This window comes from Lolium rigidum, chromosome 2 (genome assembly GCF_022539505.1).
Source record: "Lolium rigidum isolate FL_2022 chromosome 2, APGP_CSIRO_Lrig_0.1, whole genome shotgun sequence".
Taxonomy (NCBI): Eukaryota; Viridiplantae; Streptophyta; class Magnoliopsida; order Poales; family Poaceae; genus Lolium; species Lolium rigidum.
The window spans coordinates 267,100,319-267,121,253 of NC_061509.1; positions in this window are offsets into that span (position 1 = coordinate 267,100,319).

Below are 20,935 nucleotides of genomic sequence, written 5' to 3' on the forward strand. Positions count from 1 at the left end.
ATGGAAATTTATTTTCAGACCAGACAAAAGCTCGAACGCAGAAAGAATTAACTTCAGGTTTCGAGCCTTGTCTATGTCATGATCCATAAAAAGAATTGTATCATCGGCATATTGAAGAATGGATAAACCTCCATCAACCAGGTGAGGAATAACCCCTTCAATCTGGCCCTCAGACTTTGCACGTTCAATCAAGACAGCAAGCATATCAGCCACTATATTAAATAACACTGGCGATAATGGATCTCCCTGTCTTAGTCCTTTCTTAGTCTGGAAGTATTTGCCCACGTCATCATTGACTTTAATGGCAACACTTCCTCCTGAGATAAAACTATTGATTAACGCACACCACTCATCGGAGAAACCTTTCATTACGAGAGTTTGTTGCAAAAAGGGCCACTTGACCTTATCATATGCTTTTTCGAAGTCGATCTTTAAAATGACGCCATTCAACTTCTTTCTATGCAATTCATGAACAGTTTCATGGAGGACTACAACCCCATCCAGAATATTCCGTCCTTGCATAAAAGCTGTTTGAGAGGGCCTAATCACATGATCTCGCCACCGAATTTAATCGGATCGTGGCAACTTTAGTGAATATTTTAAAGCTCACATTAAGAAGACAAATAGGACGGTATTGTTGAATCCTTTCTGCCTCATTAACCTTGGGCAATAAGATAATTTCACCAAAGTTGAGCCTAAAAAGCTCTAGTTGCCCGAGCATGCGGATCCAGTAAAAAGAGCCAGCAAATCAGCCTTGATGACATACCAGAAAGATTGATAAAATTCAGCTGGGAAACCATCAGGGCCAGGGGCTTTATTATGCTCCATTTGGAAGACAGCTTTTCTTACTTCCTCCTCAGAGTAAGGCGAAGTGAGAAAATTATTCTCCGCTTGAGAGACTTGGGGGATATCCTCCGTTCTTGTCTCATCCAACGAGAAATTGCTTTCCTCCGGAGCACCAAAAAGCCCTTTGTAATAACTTGTAATAAACGACTTTAGCTGCTCATGACCCTCAATCGTACCCTCATCCTGAACGAGAGTACGAATAAGCTTCTTCCTGTGCCTGCCATTGGCCACACAATTGAAGTACCTTGTATTCGAATCTCCTTCCAGAATAAATTGGGCCTTAGATCGTTGGTACCATTTCAGCTCCTCTTCGCGCAGAAGTTTTGCGATTTCCGCATTTGATTGGCTTTTTTGCTCAATCTCTTGTGCGGAAAGCGGTCTAACTTCTGCTTTAGCTTCGAGGTCATCTATAATAGATGAGAGTCGCTGTTTTTCTTTTCTAAGAATGCCAGTTGTATGTCGTGCCCAACCACAGAGGTATTTGCGTACCGCACGCATTTTGTTATTCCACCTCTGTATCGGAGACACACCCACAACCGGCCTATCCCATACCTTTTTAACCATGGTTTGAAAACCTTCTCGATTCAGCCAACCGAGTTCAAATTTGAAACGGCGGTTATTCGGAGGTCTAGGTAAACCAGTGGATAATAATATGGGAGCATGATCCGAGAACCCAACAATGCGTTCTAGCGCGCGTACCGTCACCATTGGAAATTTCAATTCCCAGTCGGTATCCATTAGTACGCGATCTAGCTTTTCATATGTTGGCTCCGGAAGATTGTTAGCCCAAGTAAATTGTCCGCAGTCATTGACACCTCCCTCAATTCCAAGCTGTCTATGACCGCATTGAACAGGAAAGGCCAATGATTGTCAAAACTACCTCTGCTCTTGTCGCATGGAAATCTCAGCAAATTAAAATCCCCCCCTATGAGAATAGGGTGAGGGTTTTCCTTTGCTAGATTCACCAACTCGCGTAGGAAGGCGGCCTTATGAGCTTCCTGGGCAGCACCATACACGGCTACAAGACTCCATATGAAATTGTCAGCTCTATTACGGATGTGGAATTTGATATGGTATTCCCCAACCGAATGTGCTAACACTTCCATGGAGTCTCGTTTTGACACCGAGTAGGATCCCCCGGAGCGCCCACGGGGTGGACAGGATATCCAAGTAAAGTCTATACCACCGGATATACGGTTCAGAAGACTTTGCGAGAAATCCCGTCGCCCCGTCTCAGAAATAGCCAAAAATCCAAATTATGATCCCTAATGCAGTCGGCAAAATGTAAGTGTTTAGCCAAGTCACCAAGACCTCTGCTATTCGCGAACATGCCATTCATTGGGAAACAATTGGATATTTGGGAATTTTTGACCGTTTCCGCGGTTTTTTGCTAGAGGGGGATTTGGATTTTCGACGAGATGCCTTTAAGTCATATAAAGAGTACATGTCATCCTCATCAAAACCCACCTGCGACACCTCACCAACTAGATGAGAAAGAAGCTGACCATCTGATGTGGCAATCGCTTCATCCTCATCCAAGTAAGTGGAGTCCAACCTAGTCGAAGCTTTTGGAATAATCGTGACACGATCAAATTCCATATGCTTCAAGACTCTAGTTGAAACAGATATCTCCTTTTCGGAACTACCAAGACTAACTCCTAAACCATTAAGTCTAGAAGAAATAACAGGTGATGAAAAAGATAAAAACGATTTAGACTTATGAGTAGAAATCATACCATCGAAGTCGAGGTTTTTCGCCGCTTTACGGCGCATCGCCTTCTGCATGGTATCCTCGTCCGTCACTGTCCCACCACCCGCATCCACACCAAACCTCCCACTCCTCCTAACCGGAGTGACATACCCAACATGGCATTCACTCGACGGTACAGGAGTGGGTGGCGGCTGAACAACCGCCCCCTATGTCGTTGTGAAAGCGACACACAGGGCGTCGTCGGGGTCGTAGGCGTAGGGGCCGGGGGAGGTGACGGAACCGGCAACGGCGAGGAAGATGCAGCCGATGGTGTGGAAGTTGACTCCGTCATCGCGGGAGACGACGACGTCGGTGAGGTAGGTGACACCTCCGGCGAGGTAGGATGGGGAGCCGTGGCGTATCCACCACCGCAACATCCGGCCTCAAACCCACCCCACCGAGGGTCAACGTCGCAACCGCGGTGGTGTGGGGCAAGGTCGATGTAGAAACCCCACACACCACCGCCAACTCGTCTTCTACACACCCCTGCTCCACCGACACCCCCGCCGCAACAACCGAGACCGTGGGAGGGGGCACGAGGCGATGTAGCAGCCCCTCAACCACCGTCGCAGCACCGATAAGGGAGGCGAAGGCGCAGCGGTCTCCCCTCCAATAGAGTCGAAGTAGATAGAGGAGAGACCGGCGGCGTCGAAACAGGCCCCTCTCCTCCGGCTCCACCTCGCTGAGCCGCCGCACGCCGAGGTGGGGAAGAACACGCCCCGGGCGTCCCCTCGCACTTCCTGCGAGGCCACGGGAACAACCAACTCCCGGTGGAGGCACCGCCGATCGCCCCACTAGCCGCGGAGACACTCTACGAATCCCGTCGACAATCTCCTTTCCTCTCGGAGTCTTCGGACTAGCATTATATGGAGTAATGGCTGGACATAAAACATGAGAAACCGGTACCGACTTTCCTTGACCATGTGAGGAAGAGGGCGCAGAAGAGTCCACCTCCATATTAGAAGTCTCGGTCGACGGTGCCCTAGATGGGCCGATGGTATCATCATCCTTATCATTACCCGGGTCCTCTCCATCCATATCATCGCCCTTCCGCCTCCAAAAAAGCTGAGAGAATGACGGATCCGCTACAAACTCGGACGGCTCTCGACGGAACACAAAACTGAAAAGCTTCGGCTTAACAGCACAAGCCACGGCAAGGAACGGACCAATATCATCCACTCGCGCCTCCAACGCCTTGGGGTTTACCATAGCAACAAGAATACGCACCACCCCGCGGCTCCGCATAGTGACAAGGTCAATATCAAGCGGAACACCAAGAAGAGTCCCAACCGCCCATAAACCATGGAAGTGCCTCACTGTGTAAGGTACGCCCTCCACATGCACCCAGACAGGCTTGAGCTCAGATATGTGTTGTATGTCCTGAGGCTTCCAAACTGAGACCGTAGCTGTAGCCTTGTGAGCCGGTACTCCCATCTGAAAACCATCAACACGCTGAAGATCCGCCGCGGAAGGGAAGCCAATGAGAAAGGCATCATCCCCATGTGCAACCGCCTCCCACTTCCACTGCCCATTAAGCGGACAAATCCTCTTCATCAAATCTTGAATCGCCTTTGCCGGTACCTTGTCCCCTGAGATGGACACCAGAGCAGTAGGAGAGCAAGTCGGTGCAAGATGAGCCTTATGCACGCTATCAGGCAAACAAAGCAGAGCATCATCAGTCCCCTCTCCTGCAACAAAAGCCGAGGGCCGAGGTAGGCGTAGTGACGGACATCTCAAAGTGGGGTGCTTGAAGTTATCACAAACCAGACAATAATGCTGAACTGTGCAATCTTTGGTGGCATGAGAGTCCACTGCGCATTTCCAGCACTTTCCGGGCTTCTTCCCTTTACCTTGAGCTTCATCAGACGTCGCCATGGGGGCCGAAACAACTGGGGCAACAATCCCCACCGAAACCTCCGGGACAGAAGAAACACTCTCCACTGCCCCTCCTAGGCCGGCCACTGGTAATACAACCTGTGGCTGTAGAAACTGGTCCGACTGCTGAGGAAGAGGCTGCTGACCAACCTGCCCTGTCTGACCACCTTTCTTCTTCTTCCGCTTATTCCTCGACCCAACCTGCCCCGCAACCACGGCGGGCGGCGGAACAAAAGATTGCTGATACTGACCAAAAGGCGGCAAGGGGAACTGCTGCTGCTGCTGAATGCCTGGTGGAACGAACGGTTGATGCTGAAAGAACGGAGGAGCGACCTGCGGCATGTACGCTGGCGGTCCCGGTTGGCGCGACGGAGGCTGCAAAGGCAACGGAAGAGCTGCCGTAGGACGGTACTGGGGTAGCGGCAGCGCGTACACCGGCTGACCATGCCCCTGTTGCTGCTGCACGAGCGGCCCCTGCGATGCACTTCCGGGCGCCATGTTCTGCTGAAGATGAAGACCAAGTGCAGCATTCCCAGGCGTCACGTTCTGAAGACCACGTGCTGCACTCCCGGGCGCCACGTTCTGCTGAAGATGCAGCCCGACAGCAGCCCCTCCCGGCGGCTGCGAGAGCGGAGGAGACGGCCTAGCAACCGGCGGCCTGGGAGCCGCCCCCGTCGCTCCACCTCGCGTGGCCGCCCCAGCAGCAGCAGGTCCCGGCGGCGCCGGCCCAGCTGGGCGGAGGTCCGGTTGCCCTCCCGCCGATTGCATGACGGCGGAAAGGAAGGTCCGGCGAGACAAGGGCCACGGCGACGGGAGCGTAGGCTGGGGGGACGGGAGCCACAAACCAGGCGACGAAGACCTTGCGATGACCGGCGGTGACGAAGAGCGCGGAGGAGACGATGTCGCTGGCGGCTGTACCGAAGCGAAGAAACGAGGATCGTGCACGATAGGCGAAACCCTACGTCGCCTGCGACGCAAGTGGGTCCACCCTGCAGGCACCAACCTGTCCATGTCCTCCGCTGCGGGTCCCACCTCCGCATGCGATCCCGCTGGATCCGCGTGATCCGCGGACGCACACGGAAACCGCTCCGATCGCGTAACCGCCGGCGCCGCTGGCGGAGATGACGGCATGGCGGCGACCGCCTCGTCGAGGAAGAAGCCTAGCACCGGCTTGGGCGTCACCCGGCGTGGAGGAAGAGGACCGCGCCAGCTTCCAACGCGAGGTGGGCGGGACAGACAAAGCCCCATCGGAGAAGCCGACGCGGAGCGCCCACCTCGACCGGCCGCTCGCCGCGCCATGAACGGAGGAGCCGATGACGAAGACCTACACGCAGAAGAACCCCGGTTAACCATACCTGACGTCGCAGAGACCGGAGAGGATCGAAGCTCCCAAGATCGCGTAGACGGCGATGGATATCCGGCGTCCGCCCAAAACTCCGCGAGCCGGTCCCCGTCCGATTTCCATGGACGCCGGATCTCCGGCGAGCTCGGACGTGCAGGATAGTCTGCCAGGGCCTCCTCCGCAACGTACAGGGCCACATGATCGTCAAAACAGCCTGCATCCACCGTCTCAACCTCCTCCGGCACCGCCTGCAGTAAGGAGAAACGGTTCTCCGCGGCTGGTGCAAGGGTTAGACGACGGCGGCGCCGACGGGGAGCAGCGTCGCCGGCGATAGGAGGCAGGCCACCACGATCGCCTGGATCCACTTCGCCGCTCATATTCGCGTAATCGAATAGTAGGTTTACCCATATTGGTATGTAGGCCTCACTTTTAACTTGAAGTTAATATTGGCAATGTCATTTGTTCGTAAACCTCTTTTATTCATAGCTTAGCTTGTTAACCCCTTTTATTTAAAGTTTAACCTCGCGGATCAACCAGCATGATCGTCACCGTCACGCAGTTTCATTTTGTACCCATGTTTGTTAACCTCAGTGGAAATATTAGCCATTTCCCCTGCGTTCAGTTTGGTCCACATGGCTGCCTGCCGTGTCCGTACTGCGTAGAACAGCTACAAGGAGGAAAACGCGCAGAACTAAGCTAAAAAGAATGAACTGAAGCGGGAACCGAACCTGCAATTTGCACTACTTAATTCGGACGAGAATTTCAGGCAAGGCAACACTTGTCAAAATGTTGAAAACTCACCGGGAAAACGTCACCTTTCACTTGGCTGGGGCGAGCCCCGGCTAAGGACGGATCAACGCCAGAAAAAATGGAAGAGCGAAAAAATAGAGGAAGAAGAATAGGAAAAAGATGTGGGGCTGACAGTTGGGCTCCACTTCCGGCTCATCTTCTTCTCCACTTGTATCCCCAACTCAGCACTGACAGATGGGCTCATCGATCAGGATTGCTGTTAAAATATCGTTAGACAAGATTTAGCTTGATTTTTAACGCTATGTCATGAAAGTTGTAGTTTTTAGCAAAAAATTCCAAGAATGGTATTGACCTGTTACCACTGCCCTAATTATGGTAGATTTATGTAATTTACTCACCTAATCGGACACACAGCAGCTCTCGCCTCAACTCCGACGAGAAAGAGAAACCGGCTCAGATTCCGACGAGACACGTAGAAGCCATGGCGAACCCATCTGCCTCCGATGCGGCCGCGAGCTGCAGGGCATGGAAACTAACCTGACTCTGCTCGCCGACGAACCACGCGGGCTACTTTCACTGCAGCCGCCATCGGTCACCCTTGTCGCCATCCAGTCGCGTCTTGCAGGAGCAGGCCGCGGCGCCGGGCGTGACGGGGAAGAAGAGCGGCGGGGAAGCGTGGCCACGGCTACGGGGCGGCCCATCCTGCGTGCGCACCTGCAGCGGCTGCTGGCTAGCCCGCCAACGTCCTCCTGCCGCATCGACCATATCCGCTGCCGAGGGTTCAAGCCCCGCCTGTCCATGCTCGGGCGCCTCGCCGTGAACACGTGACTGAAGCCGGCGCCTCCCCGTTTGCGATGGAAAGGCCTCGACATCGGATCTTTGGACATGGTCGTCGACACTTGGGGGGCGTGGATGGTTGCTCGCGGTAGGCAATAGAGAGAGGTAGATTAGGGTTATTTCCTTTCTCCCCGACACACGCCATCCTGGGGGTGTCCAGGGGACTTGGTGGCCTCACCTCTGTAATGGATTTCGTCCTTTCACCTTAATCTTAATACAAAACGCGCAGATCTCATGCGGGTACTCGAAAAAAAAAAAGCCGGCGCCAGCCGTTTGCTCTGCTTCGCTCGTAGCCGCAGGAAGCTCGTAGCTGATCAATCTAGTGGTGGATAGTGCGCCTATATTTCGCGCGCACTGGGTAGCAGCCAGTTACGATCTGTGTATACTCTCGAATCAATCGATGCTTTGCTACGGAATCAGAACATGCTTCTTCTACATTTCTCCCCATGAGTAATGGAACAGAGTAGTTTCTCTTTATCTACCCTTTATCTTTGCACTGTTCCGATGATTTACTGATGGACGTGAACAGTACTCCCCCTCGGACTGCATCATTCTTATCCTTTCCCCCCTCTCTCTTGCTACAGTACCTGAGAGGACTCTCCACCTCACCGGGCCAATCCGAAGCCGAACTCGCTGTCGAGGCCGGTCGAGGGAAGCGGAGGAGCGGCGCCGGAGTTCTTCATGTACATAGTAGATGTAGGGTCTGGCCTTGTGCCGGTAGGTGGCGTTTTGCCGGGTGGTTCCCGTCGGTGTCTCGCGGCCAGATCCGGCGGCGGTGGGTGCTCTACTCCGGTGCTGTCCTCTCGGTGGTGGTGGGGTGGACTTCTGCCGGCCATGCCTTGAATAAGGCCTTGCCCAGGTGCGACAGCAGCAGATGGCTGCTTGCTTCTTCTTCGACCTGCCGTGGTGGCGAGGGAAGAGGAGACAGCAGCAATCGGCATCTTCAAGTTCGTCATCTGGAGGTTCCCTTCCCTCTGGTGCTCCTGCGCGGCGTTAGGTGGTGGTCTGGTTTGCTCTCCGGTGAGCTCCTCTGGTGGGAGGTCACTTCTCAGAGCATCCTGGATGGGGAAGTCAATAAGCGCTGCTCTGCTTTCTTCTTGAGCTCTGCATCTATCGAGGTGTGGCTCCTTCTGGCCGGCCGGGGTGGCGAGGAGGAGGAGGCGCCCTTGCTGGTGCTATGCACTTCAAGACGAAGCCTTCCGCAGCACTGCACTGGTGGCTTCTTGCTGCTCTTCCTCCTCTCGGCCTACCATGGTGGCGAGGAAGAGGATGAGGAACACATCAAGCCGGTGGTGATTCAGCGCTGTTCCGGGGAGCTTCTGGAGCTTCGTCTCCCCTGGGCGATTCCCAAGCGACGGCCTCGGCTCGCCACCGCTATCTTTTGTCAGGAGGCTGACCTCGCCTCGCTCGGCAGCCAAGCCTGCCTGAGTGTCTTCTTCCTCTGCGAGAGGAATACCTTCAGCCTTGCCATGTCCATCAAGCCCCTGCCCAGCCAAGTGGTTTTGTCCCCGGCTTGGGTAGAGGTGGTCGTGGTTGGAGGCTGCTCGTCGCTGGCGGAGTGCTTGGACCTGATTGCGTTTCTGCAATCTTTTCTTAGGGTGAAGATTAGATTTGTAAAGGACCTCGTTGTAATTTCTCTTTCTTTCAGTGTCCTTCTTGTAAAACTTTACCCACCGTCGTAATGGAAGCTCCAGGCCCTTCGTGGCCTTACCTGTCCAAAAAAAAAAGTACTCCCCCCTCTAAGAAATGTCCCGTGTCTTCATCTCAGAAGGCATGTTCCTTCCTACCAAAAAACAATCATGTTTCTGTATTTATATGATCTCACAGATACACGGGTCTCTTAGAAAAATTTGTGTAGCCACATGTCACTATTTGATTGAGTTTGTACCTATTTGTTCCCTTGGTCCAAGTTTATGTACTACAGCGCTCACTTTCGCAAATTATTGTATGAATTTTCTCCCACTTAAAAAGTTGTTATACCTTGGATGCTAATACTTCTTTTGAGTTCCATCATCTCTGTTTTCTGATACGTTACTGCTCGAATTTTTGGCAAAAAAGACCACTTTACGAGTGAATTGTCAAAAAGAGCATCTTCGAATGAAATTAACAAAAAAGACAACCTGCGCCATGGCGGCAAGCTCCCCCAAGAGACACGTGGCACTTGCCGCCACAACCTGTGGCGGCATGTACTATTCACGCACCGACAAGCGGCACGTGGCATCTGCCGACACCACCCGTGGCGGCAAGCACTATTCACAGGATGTGGTTGAACAGTACGTGCCGCTAGGTGCCACGTGTTGCTTGGGGGAGCTTGCCGCCACATGCTGTGGCGGCAGGTGCCACGTGTCGCTTGGCGAGCTTGCCGCCACGGCGCAGGTGATCCTTTTTATCAATTTCACTCGGAGGTGGTCCTTTTTGACAATTCACTCGTGAATGTGGTCCTTTTTTCCAAAAATTCCTACTGCTCGATCTGCATTACTTTCGCTTTGCTCTGTTCCATCCAAGTACACGCAAGTAAGTTCAGTCACCACGGGGCGCACATGACATCAAACTGACCGGACAGCAAACGTTATTTCTGTGTTGTTGTTGGCGTGTGGGTCTGTACCTTGTGCGCGTCTCAGTTTGTACTTTGCTTACTAGTCGGACATGAAGTTTCAAGATGATTATCAGAGGATTATGCATGCTTTGTTTAGCTGCTACTATGAATCGGCTAAGTTTCTAGGCGTTTTCCACTACCTGCACGAGTCCACGAGCAAACGTGTATACACCGCGAGAATATTTCTTTTGTACCTTTATTCTACGACTGATACTTCTTCATTAAGTCTTCTAAGTGAGATCTAAAGAGTACTTGTTCCCAGTGACTCTTCTGGAATCAGATGACACGGCTAGGAGACGAGACGAGACGACACACGGAAATCTGCTTACGTGCAAGCACATCTCAATCTCGCTCGCACATCAGCTCTCACGATCCACGGTAATCCCAACAGTATAGTGTTTGGGCACGAAACCTAATTTTCTGACATTAGTTCTTCCGCTATCTATACTTTAAAAATAATGGTATTATCGTTCGCTGTCTTTTTGTCCGAAAAAACACTAATGCAGGTTTCAAAACTACTTTTTCACATATTACTCATTTTTCTACCTTGACTTATGCGAATAAATACTCTAATATTCGTCGCCTCTTTCACCTCCGGAAAATATTATTGTGTTTGTCTACGGTATCATCGGAAAAATATACTTACTCATCATCCGTTCCTTATTTTACATGGGCAAAATACTACTGCCTTCTTCTACGACGTGTTCGAAAAAACGTACTTGCTCTATCTTCGACCGCCCCTTTGAGCTGGAGAAAAATACAATAACTTCTTTTGCAGCAACTTTGTAAATAACAATATTTTATCATCCGTCGTCACTTTTGGTCATCGAAAATACAACTACTCTTTATGGTTTCTCCGGAAGAAACTTGCTCCATTCGTTCGTCACTTTTTTGAACCGCGGCGTATTGTCCTTGCTCCAGGCACTATAACTACAGTGTAGTGTTACTCACGGGCAGACGCATCGGAGGGCCGTGGCCTGCCCAGAACTTTGAAAAGAAAGTTTGATACCCCTAATATATCTATATTTGTCGTTCCAGAATCGGCAGGTCCAGCGCGAGTACACGAGGCGAGACCATTCCCCAATTTGACTTCATATACGAGTTCCTATCTCCCTGCCCACCAGCCGTCGGTCCCCTCCTTGTCTCCGGCCGCCAGTGCCCCTCTTCTCATGTCCGGTCACTCAAGCAGTTTATCCGACCTGGTCTGCTTGTCGGACAGTCCGTTCTCGACTGCTCGAGCTTGTCCGCCACGGTGCCGCTCACCGGTGTCCTCCTTCCCCAGATCCTCCCGTCGGCTGGTCCTGCTTGCCTCATGTGTCCCCTAAAAATCTGGCCAGATGCACAAGTTTTTAGCAAGAGATGGGGAATGGCTGAGACACTATCTTTTCTCTGCTATTAAAATTACATTTGCATTGTTTCAATAGGTAGTTTGACACTTGTACAAACGAATAGGAATATATGTCACATGCATTCTTGAATGTATCTATGTTGTGGAGATGAATAGGAAGATCAATATTGCTGCACTTTTCGATAAACATGAAGAAAAATAAGATTGCATCTTCTTCAACACCTTCAGTGGTAGATGCTGGACAAATAGTATGGGTCTCATGGGTGGAAAGGATTTCTTGCAAAGGTGACATTCTTTTGCAAGAAACATGGCATTGAAGTTCCTTCACCGTAGGAAAATTATCTGGCTCATGAAAGGTCACATCGGTATTATCAAATAAAAAAAGTATGATAATTTAGAAGAGAAGTGTATCTTGGTGTTGTTGGTAAAATTATGCAAGATCTCAACAATCAGTTCGATGAGGTCAGCATGGAGTTGCTAATTTGCATGGTGGATTTGAATCCCCTTAATGTATTTGCTTCTTATGATGCACAAAATGTAATGATACTTGCCCAATTCTACCCATGACCTATCAAGTGCGGATTTGATAAGACTTGATCTCCAACTTGAAGTATTTATTGATGATATGAGAAAGGATGATTGGTTCAAATGTGTGATTCATCTCGGTCAGCTATCAATTTTGCTTGTTAAAACAAAAAACATGTTATTTATGATTTTTTTACATGCTTGTCAAATTGATATTTCTCTTACATGTACCGACGACAAATGTTGAAAGTCTTTTCTGCAATGAGTCTAGTGAATAATAACTTAAAAGCTAGTATGGATGATGAGGTTTTGAACAAATGCTTAGTAACATTTATCGACCGAGGGGTGTTCTGGAAAGTAAGTGAAGATTATATAGTTCAAACTATCTTGGGAATACGAGAGCGTAGAGGCAGGGGCGAAGCTAGATCCAAAAATCATTGGGTTCAACTCTTGGTGGTGCTGTGTAATCTTGCACTAACTAGCAACATCACATACTGATTACATCAAGGTTTGATGGATTTTATTGAGTTCAGCTGAACCCTATGGTTGTGTGCTGGCTCCGCCACTGCGTAGAGGGAAGAAAACCTAGTGATGTAATTTTCTATTCATGCTATATTCCATCATGTAAGACTTCTTTCACGTTTTGAACTATTTTGTATTGTAATCATAAACATTTCATATAAATATAGTACTTCAATGCTTACAATAGATTGACTATATTTATTTTAAATTTGACGAACTTGTATCATAATTTGGTAAGCACAATTTTTTTCGAGGTGTGCCCACCCTCTATTTTTTTCCTGCGTCTACCATTGTTGCCGGAGTTGAAGGCGTCACCAGGGTAGGTCATGCTGGTGCATTAGGGTGGAGGAGCGCGGGTCTAGGCAACGAGAATGGTGGACATGTCGTTGGCAGAAGCATTGGCATGTTGCATCACTTCCATGAGGAGCATGCAGCGGACACGGTGGAAGAAGGCAGCGGTTTCATCATTGAAATAGCCATGGCGGTAGAGGTGAACTGCGGTTTGTGGCCACAGATGGTGTTGAGGAGAGCTCGTTCCCAGACAGGGTAGTGGTTGTCAGCAAGGGCGTCGAGAGTTGCTTCTAGAAATGACAACAGTTAGTGATCGACATGACTCTATGCACAAGCTGACATAAGTATTACTGAAGGTACATGGCCTTTCTAACCTTGTTGGAAGTGAAGAGTTCTTGGGAAGCGAGTCATAGCTGGTACACGGTCTAATCCCGGGCGAGGTTCATGTCAACGATGTCCTGGTTGATGATGTCATGTAGAATGATGAGGATGGAGGATGGTGTATTCGTTGGAGGACTAGCTAGCGTAGGCTGGGGAAGCCACAATGGTTCCATCCATGTAACATGTAAAGTTGGTGTAGTTGTTTTTTTTGTGGGGTTGGTGTGACAGCTTGTAAGGAGAGAAAGACAGGAGCAACATGCGGAAGAAGACAAGATGCGTCCACTAGTGCCGTTGAGAACAACAGAGTGGGTCATCATTCGTTGGGGAAGGGTGGTGGCGGTGGCTAGATTTAGATCGTCTTATGCTGATACCACGTAAAATGAGAGGCAATTTTGGGGGAAGCATAGCACGGACGCATGATTAATGATGGGTATCCCGGATTTTATATAGGAATCAAAGGGCCTATACACAAAAAATATATCGCTTGCAATAATTCAAAGATTCAAGGTGATATTTTGGAAAGAAACATCAAGAAGAAACCATTGTGGACACATCATATAAGATGGACTAGCTCATACTCAAGAAGACTCTAAAAACATATATTTTGGACACCATCCCGGAGACAATATTTGTTGGATTGGTACATCGAAGATCTCTACTGAAGGTCCAAAACATTAAAGGATACCAAATTGGTTAAACTTAAGATATAAAAAGAATCAATCCATGCGGTTGTTCCAACTATATATCGTCAAGTGGTCTTATGTTATTCTTTGGTCGAAGGGATTTATTAATTGAACGTATTTATTCAAGAGGAAATTTCTTGACAAATTTAACAACAATTGTGACTTTGATAGGAAAAATTACAGTTTATTTTGCACCATATTATTTTCAATGAAATATGTTGTTGTTGTCGTAAAGTAAACAATGCATATTAACATTTCACAAAACAATTTTGTTTTTAATATCATAAATTACAATATAAAATTGAAATATATACAAATCGAAGTCTTGCGTTGATAGAGTGAGTTGTACCTAAGTATAAAATTTTAGTATAATAAAATCAGTTCTGGTGGTTGGTGTAAATGCAACACTTCTATAATTCCTCCAACTCGTCACCCCCATATTCTACTGCCAAAACATAGAGTGCCAACACAGGCACATTGAATCGCCCATAGGGTTATTCACGCTTCACACTAGCCTCCATTTGGGTATATGCAACATTCGGGTATATGCAACATTCAGGGTTCTCCGACATTTAATAGTATAGAAATGGCTAATTACTAATGCGATAGCGCAAAACAGTGAAATACAAGATAATATGAACTTAAGCACGTTCGACAAAGTGTACCAGGTCTAGGATTATTGAAATTTCATTCAAACTTGTAACATATCCTAAAAATTGAATGAAATTTCTTTGTTTAAATTCATAGGTGTTAATTTTTTGTGAAGAATACGTAGTCGGTTGTGCTGGCCCAAATGCGTAGGACAAGTGTTTGGACGCCCTAGTACCGGCTATCCCCAGAAAACTCGTAATATTTCACTGCAAAGCAAAATTTGCTGTCCTGCTTATGCGGTGGGATTGTCCAGAGAAACACAACATCAAACCCATATCAATAAAATAACTTAATTGATTTCTAAGTCATTGTGCCGCCATGGTTTTTCGAGAATGCACAACATATTTTGTGAGTCTTTGTATTATTATTAAGAGTGCTTGAGAGAGAATAGTTTGTTACATTACAGTATACCTAATCAAAGTCATACCGCAGAGTGCTAGGATCAGCAGAGACGGCCATAGAACAAAAAAAAAAACACGCCAAGAACCTACATCGCTAACTATCAAACTTCTCAGACAACTTCACGACGATAGCCCTTGTCCGTGGAAGTACCACTCGTGCGTACTCCAGGTTCCGTACCGGGCAGATGCCGGTGTAGTAATTGTGAGTGTGTACTCGACGTGATCGTGCCCTAGTGTGTAGGTAAGCCGGTAATTTATTCCTGCCGCTCGTGTCGTGGCAGGGGAAGGGTACCAGGGTAGAACTGAACGACGACATTCCTTGGCATGTCTAGACTTGCCATGCCGTGATCAAGTTATTCTAACACGGGTCAAGTGCGGACTTGGGTATACGGACAAACTCTTCTTTGTTCCTAGTATGTCAGGTGGACCCTGGGCGGCTAGCATGCTCACCGACCTTCTGGAAGAAGAGCAAAAGAGAGAGGAGTGATGCCTCTCCCGCCAACTAAGCAACTTGTTTCGGAGAGGCCGGCTTGCAACCACACGGCTATGTCCATGCCACAAGCTTGCCCACGCTGCGATCTCGACACCTACGCATGAAAATAGAAAGCAAGTCCCGCACTCATGTTTCCCAACGGAGTCGTGCGCTCATGTTTCTCATGTTTCTTGACTGTGTGCTCCAGCTCATGTTATTCATGTTCATTGATATAGGGAACACAAGGTTGTCATGTGCGTGTCATCAAGTTCACTACCCTATACCATCGATCTATAAATAAAATTTATCAACACCCCGTGCCTAGATTACTCATGCTTGTATAGTTGTATTAACGTGTACCCTTGCATTTTGATAGGTTTACGCTGGTTTGTAGGCACACATATATAATAGTAGGAAGATAAGATATTAGAGGATACTGAGATGTCAGCTTGCGACTATAAAACCAGAGATTTCTAGAGCCGAAACACCCTTGGTAGTGCTGGACCACCCGGTGGCGCTGAAGAAGGCACATGGGGAGATCGACGTGTCTATCGAGACATCACGCCTGGTGCCCGTAGAAGGCGTGCCCCGCCTCGCCTACGTGCAGTCCTTCGTTGGCGGCTACAATATGTGGAGTGACACCATGCTGATAGTGAATTCATACACCATCCACATGAAAGTGGGAGTACAAGCTGGAGTTAAGGCGTAGTGCTAGGCACTTTGGCTAATACGTAATAAACTAACTATTGAAGGAAAGATCTTGAGCCACCTAGCTGATGTCTTCTTCCATATACTCCGTATCACTTCATATGCCTTGTCAGAGGGAAGGACCGATCGCTGGTGGACGAGGCACGGGGCGCGGTTAGAGCACTCCACGCCAGGATCAGGGAGACGGATGCATCATAGCTTCTCCGCATGCATTGCCGGCTTAGGGCTTTTATCTGCTACTTGTATTCGTAGAACCTTTGATTTGGTGTTGTACTCGTATGTGTGCTATGTGTGATCAATGGGATCGAACCTATCATGTATGACTCGTTGTTGTTGGGGCTTTATTTATAAAGTCAGGCTGAGACCTTATGTTAAAAAAAAGGATCAAAATGCAAGTGGCGCGGGCATGGGACATCCCGCCTCCCCGGCTGTTCCGCCCAACGAGACTAAACAGGATTAAGCGGGATTTAAGAAAGAGGGACACATACATCCCATGGAACCTGTCAACTCGCCACACATGCAGAACTTAACTAGCACGACACTGGCGGATTAAACATTTGTAGCACGTATAGGCGAGCTCTTCATAATCGGTACCTCTACACTAGCGTGTTACAAGCAAAATTGATGGGACGACAACACTAATCCTGCCGTCACAAAGTACAATTCTAAGGATGGGATGAATGGTCTTTTCTGGCGGGATGGGAGTCGAGATTAGCAGCATGCCCATCCCACTCACAACCTTATTTGAGGACGGGTAGGCCGACATGCTGTTCATGATACCTTTCTGGATGGGGCAGCGGCGGTTCTTAGTATCCACCCAATCCATCTCTTCGCTGAAACTTGTACCACCTCACTTAGGTAACCGCCGTTGGATTCAGAAGAAGGTCTCGGTAGTAATCAACGGATCTTGGGACCTCTCGTCTCTTTCTATTTCAAGCCTTGAAGGCGCCAAATACCAAGCCAAAGGACTTCTTCTTATATTTCAGGCATGTGCCGATGGCAAAGCCGTTAGCATAGCTATTTTCCATTTTACCACATTAATCTTCAAAAAATCATAACTAAATTATTATAATCCAGAAAAATACAAATAATATATCAAAAAATTTTCAGAAAAATAAGATCTATCTTACAAAAATATCAAACTTGGAATATTGCAAATATCTCAAAAAACTTTCTAAAAAATGAGCTACCATGTCCGATGTTTCATGGCTTTCATGCCGAACAACCAATGTTATAGATAGAATCGCGGCATAGTTTGTGATAATGTGCTCATATTGTGAACACATGTGCATCTTGGAATGTTCTACGATGTTGTAAGAGGAAGTTTTCCATTTCATTGCACCAAAACGCCATTTTTCATTTTTGAGGTGCCGAAAAAGGGGTGTATGTGAAGGAACCACCAAATTAAAGTTTCTACCAACACATTTTTCAAAAATACTAGACCACCTAATATGGAAAATTTCTCAACCGGTGTATCTGGAAAGTTTCCGTCCACCCCTCATGAAAAAGACAAATTCATGCCGAATCGGTAGGAGGTCGACCAGATTTGAACTACAAGTACATGATATAATGCTCAAGATTTTTTGTAAAAATCATTTTTAGGTTCACAACATGCTATTTCATCAGAGATCCAATGCAAGTTTTGCGAGCCTCAGCCCCGGGCAAAGGATTTTCATACCTGCCGTTTTAAATATATTTCGAAACGGGCATAACAAATTTAAAAACGATCCAAACATTGTGAAACCTTCGCGTGGTGTCATATTATGTGGCATAGTTGCAAGGAAAAATATCAAAGTTAGAAAATTGCAAACATCACAAAAAATCCTTCACAAAATGACCTATCACGTTCGAGGTTTCATGACATTTACGTCAAACGGCCAATGTTATGGATAGAATCATGGCATAGTCTATGATAATATGCCCATATTGTGCACACATGTGCATATTGGGATGTCTTACGATGTTGCAGGATGAATTTTTTCCTTTTCATGGCACGAAAAGGCCATTTTCCATTCTTGAGGTGTCGAAAACGGGGTATTTTGTGAAGCAACCGCTAAATTAATGTTTCACATTGGTACCAACACATTTTTAAAAAATACTAGACTACCTAAGATTGTCAATTTCTCAACCGGTGCATCTGAAACCTTTCCGTCCACCCCTCATAAAAAGACAAATTCCAGTTGAATCGGTAGGAAGCCGGCCAGATTTGAACTACATGTACATGATATAATGCTCAAGATTTTTTGTAAAAAATAGTTTTAGGTTCACAATATGCTATTTCATCAGAGATCCAGTGCAAGTTTAGCGAGTCTCAGCCCCGGGCAAAGGATCTTCATGCCCACCATTTTCAATATAGTTTGAAACGGGCATAAGAAATGCAAAAATGATACAAAAATTGTGAAACCTTCATGTGGTGTCATATTATGTGGCATAGTTGCAAGAAAAAATATCAAAGTTGGAAAATTGGAAACATCCCAAAAATTCCTTCACAAAATGACCTATCACGTTCGAGGTTTCATGACATTTAGGTAAAACGACCAATGTTATGGATAGAATCGCGGCATAGTTTGTGATAATGTGCCCATATTGTGCACATATGTGCATCTTGGGATGTCTTACGATGTTGCAGGAGGAAGTTTTCCTTTTCATCGCACGAAAAGGCCATTTTCCATTTTTGAGGTCCCGAAAATGGAGTGTTTTGTGAAGCAACCGCCAAATTAAAGTTTCACATTGGTACCAAAATATTTTTCAAAAATAATAGAGCACCTAAGATGGACAATTTCTCAACCTGTGTATCTGAAACTTTTCGGTTCACCCTCATGAAAAAGATAAATTCCTGCCGAATCGGTAGGAGGCCGACCAGATTTGAACTACAGATACATGATATAATGCATAAGATTTTTTTGTAAAAATTATTTTTAGGTTCACAACATGCTATTTCATCAGAGATCCAGTACAAGTTTAGCGAGCCTCAGCCCCGGGCAAGATCTTCATGCCCGCCGTTTTGAATATAGTTTGAAACGAGCATAACAAATTCGAAAACGATCCAAAAAAATATGAAACCTTCGTGTGGTGTCATATTATGTGTCATAGTTGCAAGAAAAACTATTAAAGTTAGAAAATTGTAAACATCACAAAAAATCCTTCACAAAATGAGCTATCACGTTCGAGGTTTCATGACATTTAGGTCAAACGACCAATGTTATGGATAGAATCGCGGCATAGTTTGTAAAAATCATTTTTAGGTTCAAAATATGATATATATATATAAAATATATATATATATATATATATATATGTCATATTTGGATTCCTCTCATTTTTATTATCGATTTAGACATATTATATGTCAAATTCTGATTTACGAATTTAAAGATATTAATTATTCCATATTAAATATAAAAAGAAAAATAAAATAATTTTATTGTCCATTTGAATTCAAGATTAATATACTTATTCATTGTAGTTTATGTAGGTAATTGTTTGGAATTAAAGAAAATAAAAATGTGCAACATCAAGGAATAGGGGTTAATAGGTTTCATACGGTAGTATTATCAATAAGGTGTCATTTCTTTCGGAACAAAAAAGTTAAGCGTGCTAGGGGTGTAGTAAGGATGGTTGATCGACCGGGAAGTTTAACCATGAGTGAAATTTGACCTAATATTAAGTTTAGTTAGAGTTAAAATGGTCCATGTAAGACATTATAAAAATTTGTAATTTTCTTTTTGAAGAAAATCAAGCCAGAATTGCCAAACGGTCGTTATTTCTATGCCGACGGCAAAGCCGTCAGCACAGGATGCTGTGCCGACGGGCAGTTTGTGCCGACGACAACTTGATCTGTGCTGAGGCGTTATTATGCCGACGGCAAGGTGCCGACGGCTGCCGTCGGCACAGGCCTGTGCCAACGGTAAGGCAAGTTGCGCCGATGGCCGTCGACACCTTGACTGGTTCCAGTAGTGCGTGCAAATAATCTTCCGATAATCCTACAGCCCACATATATACTTAGAACTTTGTAGTTACAAAAATCAACCAACATTCCAGCAAAGAGATGTTTCACCAAGGTTTCACTTTTGTTTTATGGATTCATAGATATGTTACGAAGGTTTCAGGTGAGGTTTGATGACATGTTTTACAATTATTATCTGTTAAATGAAACAAACTTATTTTGTAATTTCCAAAAAGAAAATTCTTTGTGATAGACTATGTGTTGATGGTGGTGGTGGTACGATCAAATTGTTTTTTTTTCCAATTCGCTGGATAAATGGGCAAAATAACTCTAGGGTAATGCAAATAGAAAAGCGGGGGGTGGCGGTCTAGGTTGGTCCTAGCTAAGCTCCGCCACTAGCTTCAAGGACCTGAACTCTCTAATGAAACACTCAACACTATTCATGTGTTGTTCCCATGTTGTGTCGTGTCATGTACACCTTATGAGTATAGTTTTTTCTTACTTAATCGGTCTTAGAGTTTCAAGATGATTTTCCCCACATATCTAAAGAACCAAGGCAGGGCGAAATTCCGACCTAAACATTCATAAGGTCTGTTTGAATGAGAGTGGGGTTTTGCAGCTCGAGCTACACATAGCACTCTTCTTCAAATATTCAAAAACAATCTTTTATTGTTTCAAAAAGATCTGAAAGAAAATCTTGATATAGATAATGTTGTGATCTATATTTACGTGTAGAATTTTAACTCGAAATACCTTATACTGCGGACTGCATAAAAATGACAAAATCTTGCACTGCAAACACAACGGGGGTAAGCCAGCGCCCTGCACCGCACATCACTGATACAACCCGATCATCCAAAAGGATCTAATCAGAACACATCTAGAATAAAAAGTATTCGCGATAATTCACGGCGAACCGAATCTTCAAGTCCCACTTCTATGTGTCCAGTCCGACTCCGAGGCGTGCAGCACGCACGAGTAATTAGTCCGAGTCGCCGTCACCGACGTACG